Source organism: Cavia porcellus, unplaced genomic scaffold (genome assembly GCF_034190915.1).
Source record: "Cavia porcellus strain 051 isolate PalLab524CR breed Dunkin Hartley unplaced genomic scaffold, mCavPor4.1 scaffold_8, whole genome shotgun sequence".
Taxonomy (NCBI): domain Eukaryota; kingdom Metazoa; phylum Chordata; class Mammalia; order Rodentia; family Caviidae; genus Cavia; species Cavia porcellus.
The window spans coordinates 3,629,864-3,637,998 of NW_026947491.1; positions in this window are offsets into that span (position 1 = coordinate 3,629,864).

An 8,135-nucleotide genomic window follows, 5' to 3' on the forward strand; every position below is an offset into this window, starting at 1 on the left:
ATGTTGGGGTCTGCAGTCACTGCCCGAAGGCTGTTGGGAACAGCAGAGGCTTAGGTCTGACCTGGTCACACTGGGCTCTTGGGCAATCCTCAATTCTGGGCAGGCAGGGTCAGAACTATTCCATCCTCTGCCATAGGAGCCAACCTGGACTCATGTGTGTTACAGTGTGAGGCTAATTCTTCTGATCCTTCCAGGAAGGCTAAAGTGAAATGCACCATAATAGGGAGAACAGAGGGTGGACCACATGTCCAAACAAGCAGTTGACCAAGATTTGCAATCTCGTTAGGAAGCAGAGATAGACAGAGACAGAGGCAGAGAGAGATAGAGACTGAGACAGAGACAGTGACAGAGACAGAGGCAGAGACAGACTGAGACAGAGACAGAGAGACAGAGACAGGGCTTTATTTTCTGTAGCAGGGCAGGAAGGAACACATGTCAGAGAGGAAACACTATATATTTGATCCCAGGGCAGTGGCCTGGCCTCAGGAGACATGGGTTGGGTGTCAAACCCTGGTATCTTTGCTAGGCAGTACCTTACATTTCTACATCTTGTTCACCTGACCATCAGGTTTTTTGATCCCCCAATTATTTTTTTTTTTGAAATGCAAACTACCTCATATGCAGAAAGGCACAAAAAGCTTATGCATAGTTTAGAGACTAAGGATAAAATGGACAGTAGTACATTCATCATTAAACAGCAAAATAAAATCTGATCCATGCGCCTCACTCACCCAGATCACAATCTCTTCTGTTCCCTAGAAATCATAGGACCCAATTTTTCAATTAGCTGTTCTCTCTTGACTTCTCTTGTCTCCTATGAATGTACTCCCTCCCCTGCAAAAAGTGTTGATTAATTCTGATTTGATATTGATATCAGTACAGTCACACTGCTCTGAATTCATCAATGGTTTGCTTCTTTACTCCATTCTCTTTTTCAGAATCCTTAATGTCACGTTTCCCTAAAAATACGACCCAGCTGAAAGATAATCAGCCTTTAAAATTAGAGATCAAAAATGCCAGCCCCAGCCCTCTGTCAGCTTTCCTAGGTATACTAAGTGATGCTACGTGGTTTCCCAAAGACACTGTACTTGGTGATACTTCTGCTAGCAATTCACAAGTGTTCCTGGGCTTCGCCAGCACTTGAAACTGTCAACTTTGTGGCTGTTGCCGATTTGACTCTGAGAAAGGATCTCTCATTGTGGCTCCCCTTTGTGATTCCTTGGTTCCATTTTATGTTCCTGTATCAGAACACCTAGGGTTGAGTGATTTATAAAGGAAAACAGGTTTATTCTGGGTCACAGTTCTGGAGCTGAATATAATCAGGGGCATAATACAGGCACGTGCTCAGTTTTGCTGCTTCAGTTCATGCAGGAAGCAGGAGAAGTAAGGAGACGATGAAAGAAGGAAAAGGGGACCAAACTCCAGAAGGAGATGACTCATTCCCTGAGAAACATACGGGCCTGCTCCCGAGGGCCCTGGCCTGGGCCCCAAGCACCTGGTCCCAACACCGACATACTGGGGGTCAGCACGTAAACTGAGACTGGAGGTCTCAGCACATAAACTTTTGGGGGACATACTCAGCACAGAAACCAGACGTCTTCTCATATGACTCTGAGTCAGATGTTTTCGTTTGCTGTAAAACACCTGCCCGTGTCTTTGCACACTGAGTCACTGTCTGTTCTCACTGCTCCGTACGAGTTATTCCAGATTCTGGAAGCCCTCTGTGGTTCTATACTGCAAACCTCCTCTCGCCATCTGTATCGCCTGTACATACTCTGCAAGGTAGCATCTGACAGAGATGTTTTTAAGTTTAACAAAGTCAAATTTGCAATCATTTATAAGAAGATTTGATCTGTCACAGGGACAGTCCCTCCATCTGCTTCTCTGCTGCTTTTAGATTTTTTAATAAGCCTTGATTTTGATGAGAGATACGATGAGCGATAAGAATTTGCTTGTCATGTTCCACAAGGAACAAGAAGCAAAACACAACAAAACTCCTTGTGGACTTGCTCTAAATCTCTAGGTTAAAAAGAGATTTACATACTGTAATACTGTCTTCCTATTCAAAAATATGGTATACATGGAAAGTATTTGCATAGTTTTAAGACTAATGTAAATTCTTTTTTTCACTTTTTTTTTTTTTTGAGACAGGGTCTCACTATGTAGTTCAGGCTGGTCTTGAACTCACTATATGGCCCATGCTGGCCTTGAACATGCAGTGATTCTCCTGCCTCAGCCTCCTGAGTGCTGGAATTACAGATATGCACCACCACACTGGGCAAGACTCATATAAATTCTTTCAGTAAAGTTTTGGAGTTTTATCTATAAGGACTTGTATCTTTTGTTAATTTATTACTACATATTTTATTGCTAATATGATTAATATCTTCTAAAATTACATTTTTCTAATTAATCATTTTTTTCCATTTTTTTAAACTTTTATTTAAGTAGAAAAAGAAAAAAAGCAGAAAAAGGCTACAAGTTATACAAAATTTCAGAAAAAATAAACAGGAAATCACTAGTTAATAATTACATATTGTCATCTTAGAAATAGTTGTTCAAGTTACAAATTTAAAGTATATAAAGTGGACATTCAAACAGTGAGACTGCAAATAGTTCTGTTCAATGATCCAACAAAACTCAGTAATATGGTTACCTATCATATACACTTAGATATACATGTAGTTATGTTATTTAGAGCACTTTCTTTTCCTCTCTTTTGTACAATGACAATTACACATTTTGGGTTTTATTACTCCCACAGTTCTTATTACTTTTTTTGAAGAGAGTAAAACCAAATGTGACATAACAGAACAGAGTCAGTCAAATCAAAAGAATGGACATAATACATAATGTAAAAACAAAATACAAGGTGATCAACAATGGTTACCATACTGCCTCTTGCTATCTTAAAAAGAATTGCCTATATTGTCAGTTATAATAAAACTGAACAAAACAGTAAAGAAAAGAACAAAATCAATAAAACCAAAACATTGGAGACATTACAGGTCTTCAAAAGAAGATAATAGTCAACGAGAATGGGCATCATAATGAATCTTATTGTCTTCACAGTTGTTGCCTATACTTTCAAACTTGGTACTACCAAGCAAAACAAAATAGAGGAAAATCAGTCAAAACAAGATGGTGAGAGCAGTACAGGGTTTCAAATCAAGTTAATAGGAAGTCAAAGTGGGTTACTATAATATAGCCTGCTGTTTTTTATTTATTTTTCCCTTAATTAAAAGGATAAAAATTTAAAAGTAAATAATAAAAAAAAGAAGATCGAGATAAAAGAGGGCATAGCAACAAAATAGCACAGGTCAAAACATAACCATTTAAGCAAAATAGTGTTTCACCACAAGATAATCCCGACATAAAAGTAGTTACCATGATGTCTCTTTCCTTGAAATCTTTGATTATAACTTCGTATACTGTAGCATCAAACATATCAAGACAATGTAAACCTGTTCAAGGGAATGACAGTATTACAGGGTATTTAGAATCAACTAACAGAAAATGAACAATGGTTTCCGTATAATCTCCTTATCTATAAAAGTTTTTGTTTATATTAACACATATAATAAAATCCAGTAAGACATAACATGTTAAGACCGATGGAGACAGAAGAACAAAAGCTTGATGGGACTTCAAAACAAGATGATATTAAATCAGCACTAGCTATTATGATGTCTTGTTTTCTCCGAAATAGCTGTTCCTACCATCCAATCTTCTCTGCCTCATTTCTGTTGAGCTCTTTTTCTGTCGTTTGTTGTCAGTTTGTCTTCTTCATTTCACTTTCTGCTCCATTCATTGTGGCCGCTCTGCCACTATTTCTGGAATCTTGGTATTTTCCTTTTTTAGAATATTCTGCAGTATTCTCTGTAGAGTTGAATTGGTGTTTGCAAATTCCCCTAGTTCCTCTTTATCCTGGAAGCACCTTGTTTTTCCATCATTTTCTAGGGACAGTTGTGCAGGATATATCAATCTTGGCTTATTATCTTTCAAAGCTTGGTTATTATCTTTCAAAGCTTGAATTATCCCCCCACCCCACGCTCTTCATGATTTGATGGTTTGTGCCGAGAAGTCTGCTGTAATTCTAATGGGTGTTCCCTTGTAAGTGATCTGTTTCTTGTCTCTGATGGCTTTTAATAATCTGTTCTTATATTGGATTTCTGAAATTTTGATTATTATATGCCTGGGTGTAGCTCTGTTTGGGTTGTAAATGACTGGGGTCCTGTATGCCTCATACATCTGAGTATCTTTACCTTTTGCTAAATTAGGGAAATTCTCCTGGATTATTTCTTTTGTATCTCATTTGTTTGTGTCCCTACTTCTTCTTTTATGTTCTTAATTCTTAAGTTATAGATCCTCATATCATCTTCTAGCCTTTGTATTATTGCTGTTTGTTTCTTTGTTATTTTTAAGAAGTTTTTCATTTCATGCTCCCACCTTACAAATCTGTCCTCCAGTTCAGCTAATCTATCCTTTGTTTCTTTCAAACTGTTATGCCAGCTTTCAATAGAGTTTTTAGTTTCCTGGTAATCTCTTTGAATCTGCTTCATTTATTCTATGTTTTCTCTATTTTCTCCATCAAACAATTCTCCCCTTTTTTTCTGTTCTTCCATTCCACCATCTGTTTTTTCTTGGGCAGTGCTTAGCATTTCTCTAACTATTCTACTTATATCTTGCTTTATTTCATTAAATACTTCACTTTTGAACTCGTCTATGAGGCTCTGGAGATATCGCTTTATGTCTATTGGTGCTGTGTCTGATATTACACATTTTCTGTCCTCATTCTCCTTTGCATTTACCTTTCCTGGATCAGTGTTCTCAGGATTGGGGACTGAGGACCCTTTCTTGTTGCTCCCTCTTCCCATACTTTTTGTTCCTTCCACACAAGCGTATACAGGAGGCCCAGTTTTTTTTTTTTTTTCTTTGTTGGTTACAGTTTGTTTGAATCCTCAGGCTAGGTGTTCCTGCCCACTGCAGTGTACTAGGGAGACACAGACCTGGGCAGCCTCTACTGAGCCTGCCCCTCCAGGTCAACCTACTGAAGGCTTCACTGCTAGGGTGCACTGCCAGGCACTGGACCTGGCTTGGGCTAGCCTACTGGGTCTTAGTCCGCAGTGTCACCCAAGCCAACCATCCCCACCAATCCCGCTTGAAAGGGGAATATGTGACTGAAGTCACTGCAGTGTCCTGTTCTGGCTAGTCTGCCCGGTCCCAGAATGTCTTCTGTTGGAGCCTCCTTATCTATGGAGGGGTCCCCATTCCTCTCACTCACTGCAGGTCAATGCAGGGCTCCCCACCAGTCCCGCTCTCAACTCCATTCGCTGATTCACGCTCTCAGAGGTTTTGCGTTTCTCTCCCTGCTGTGCGGATTCAGACGCAGCAGTGGCGGCAGGAAATTCAAATCCCAGCTTCCAGTGGCACAGGTTCCAGCTTTGGCACTGAGATTTTATCTGTTCCTGTTATAGTACCGGGATTGCATTTCCAGTTGGTTTCTCTCAGCTTAGTTCATTCTTGGGTCAGCAGGGTATATCTCCCCTTGCTTAGGACTCCTCACACTGCACCATTCCTGGATTCTAAGCTAGCAATCTCAGAGAGCCTTCATAGCTGCTGTTATCTGTCCGCTGTGTTCCTAATCATCTTTTTATATAGAAATATAATTACTTTTATATTAATTTTATAGCGAGACACCTAAGCTATTATTAATCCTAATCATTCGTATGTAGATTATTTGGGGTTTTCTACAGCTGGTTAGTTTCTTTTTTTTCAATGTTAATGCTTTTGCTTCTTCTTCCTATGACATTACATATATAAGTTTGCTTCTTGTTTTTCTCACCAAGACTGCCAATGCCATCTTATGTAGGAATGTGGGTAGCAGGCACCTGCGACAGTTAATTCCAGGATTTTTCTAGATCAGGGTTACCAGATGTTGCTGAGGTGTTTCTGGCATTTAAATCAGGATGAGCAGGAAGACCCGCCTTCACCCAGTGAGGGACAGCAGGCACAACCCAATCAGCTCAGAGCACAGACTAACCAAAAGCCAGAGAGAGAGAGAAGGAGAAGTCTCTGGCTCTACGTTACCATCACCGTCTCTGTCTCTCTTTGTCTCTCTCTCTCTCTCTCCCCTGTCTCATATGTTCTAATACACACACACACACACACACACACACACACACACACACACACATATGAGAATCAGCTCTGCAGGTTTTCTGACCTTTGTGCTGTGGGGCTTGACCCATGGCCCTCTGATCTATCTAACCAATCAATCATCCTTCTCCCTGATTGGTTCTTTGTCTCCTGAAAGCCCTGACTAGCTAGCATAACATGCTCGGAATTGAAACGACACTGTCCATTAATTATGGTGGTCATTGTGGGTTTATAAGAAATCCTCTTTCCAATTAACAAACATCTCCCATCCCTGGTTTGCTTTAGCTTCGTTACATATATAGAACATTCCAAAATAATATTTTCATTACATTCAGTTCCAGGTATTTTTAAATTTCCATATGATATTTTTCTTTGGCCTCCAAGTTGATTAGAAGTGTATTTTTCATCTCCAAACGAACAATTTTTTTCTAATTATATTCTTGTAATTGATTTCTAACTTAATTACATTCAAAATTTATTCACAGTAAGTTCCATAAATGCTTAAAAAGAAGCTATAATCTCCAAGCATTGGGTGCAATGTTCTCTGTATGCCCATTTGAACAAACTCATTAATGTGTTCTTTAAATCGGTATCCTCACTGATTATTACCTACTGAATGTATGAATTTGAAACATTAAAATTCCCCACTAGTAAAATAGATTTATCAATTTTCCCTGGATAGTAGGTTATCATTCGTTACTTTATTGTACTTGGAGTAGATAGTAGTAGTAGTAGATAGTGTGTGTGTGTTTATCCTCAAAATGTGTGTCTTCTCAATTGTTATATAATTGCGGGAATTAAGCTTTTAGTATTATATTATATTATGATTTCTATCACTTTTAAAGTGTATTTCTCTTAAAGTCTTGGTCTTTTTCTAATCTTAATGGTGATGTTTGCATTTTCCATTCCTCAGGCTGGCGTCAGTGAAAGAGTTTTGCCCTAGAATAAGTTACAGGACATTATGGCGGTGGAGGCTGAATCAGAGGGTGTTTACCCTGAAGCCACTTCCTCCTTCCCTATTACAAGTTCCTTTTTCCTTTCCCTGTGCACATGAAAAAAGTTCCAGTTGGCTCCTCACATGACATCAATGCCCACCCTAAGCACCACCCCCACCAGAGACATCCTTCAGGTGTATTTCAGAATCTCCTATAGGACATTTTACCTTGGTTGAACCCTGGACCTACTCTCCTGTCTCTGGTCCCACATATCCTCCTAAGAAGCAGCCTAGGTACTGGCATTTGGCAGAAACTTCAGGTGTATAAGTAAGTTTGTGTATTCATCTGCTTCCTGGAGTTCTTAGTGTCAGCTTGCTTGGAACTCAAGAGCATCTCACTTCCACATCAGCTCACAGATGCATTTTAAAAATACACTGTAACCAGAATTTGTGTTGGAAGGGAACACGTTCTGGCTATCTAGCTCACTGGATTGCTGGAAACAGAAATGATCAAGCTGATTTATTTTTAGCCAAAGCTAATTTCCTGATCGCTCTGCACCTGTGAACCTGAACTGATTTGCACAAAGGGAGTGCCTTCCTTCTCTAGCTGAAAAGAATTTCCAAAGAGGAGGAGAGCCAATAGAGCAAAGCAACTAGCAGGCCTATCCTAGGAGCTCCCAGAGTGAAGACGCAAGCCTCCTTTGAAATCATCATGTCAAATGCACCAATAATAACAGCTAATGTTCATTAGGGTAAGGACTATTATCATATACCAAGCACTAAGTGTATTATCTCCATTATTTCAATTTTCACAGCACTCTGGGGGAGGCATTATTACTAGTTCCATTTTACAGATAAGGAAACTGAAGCACAAAAATGGTTAAGTGATTTTACCCGAAGAACATGAAAGAAATGGGAGCTCATACTACTCTCCCTATTGTTATGCTATCAGAGCTAGAAGAAAAGCAACCTGTGAAAATATAGGTGCCTAATAACAATGACCCATGCTGGATTATTCAGCAACAATTATTCCTAAAGCATC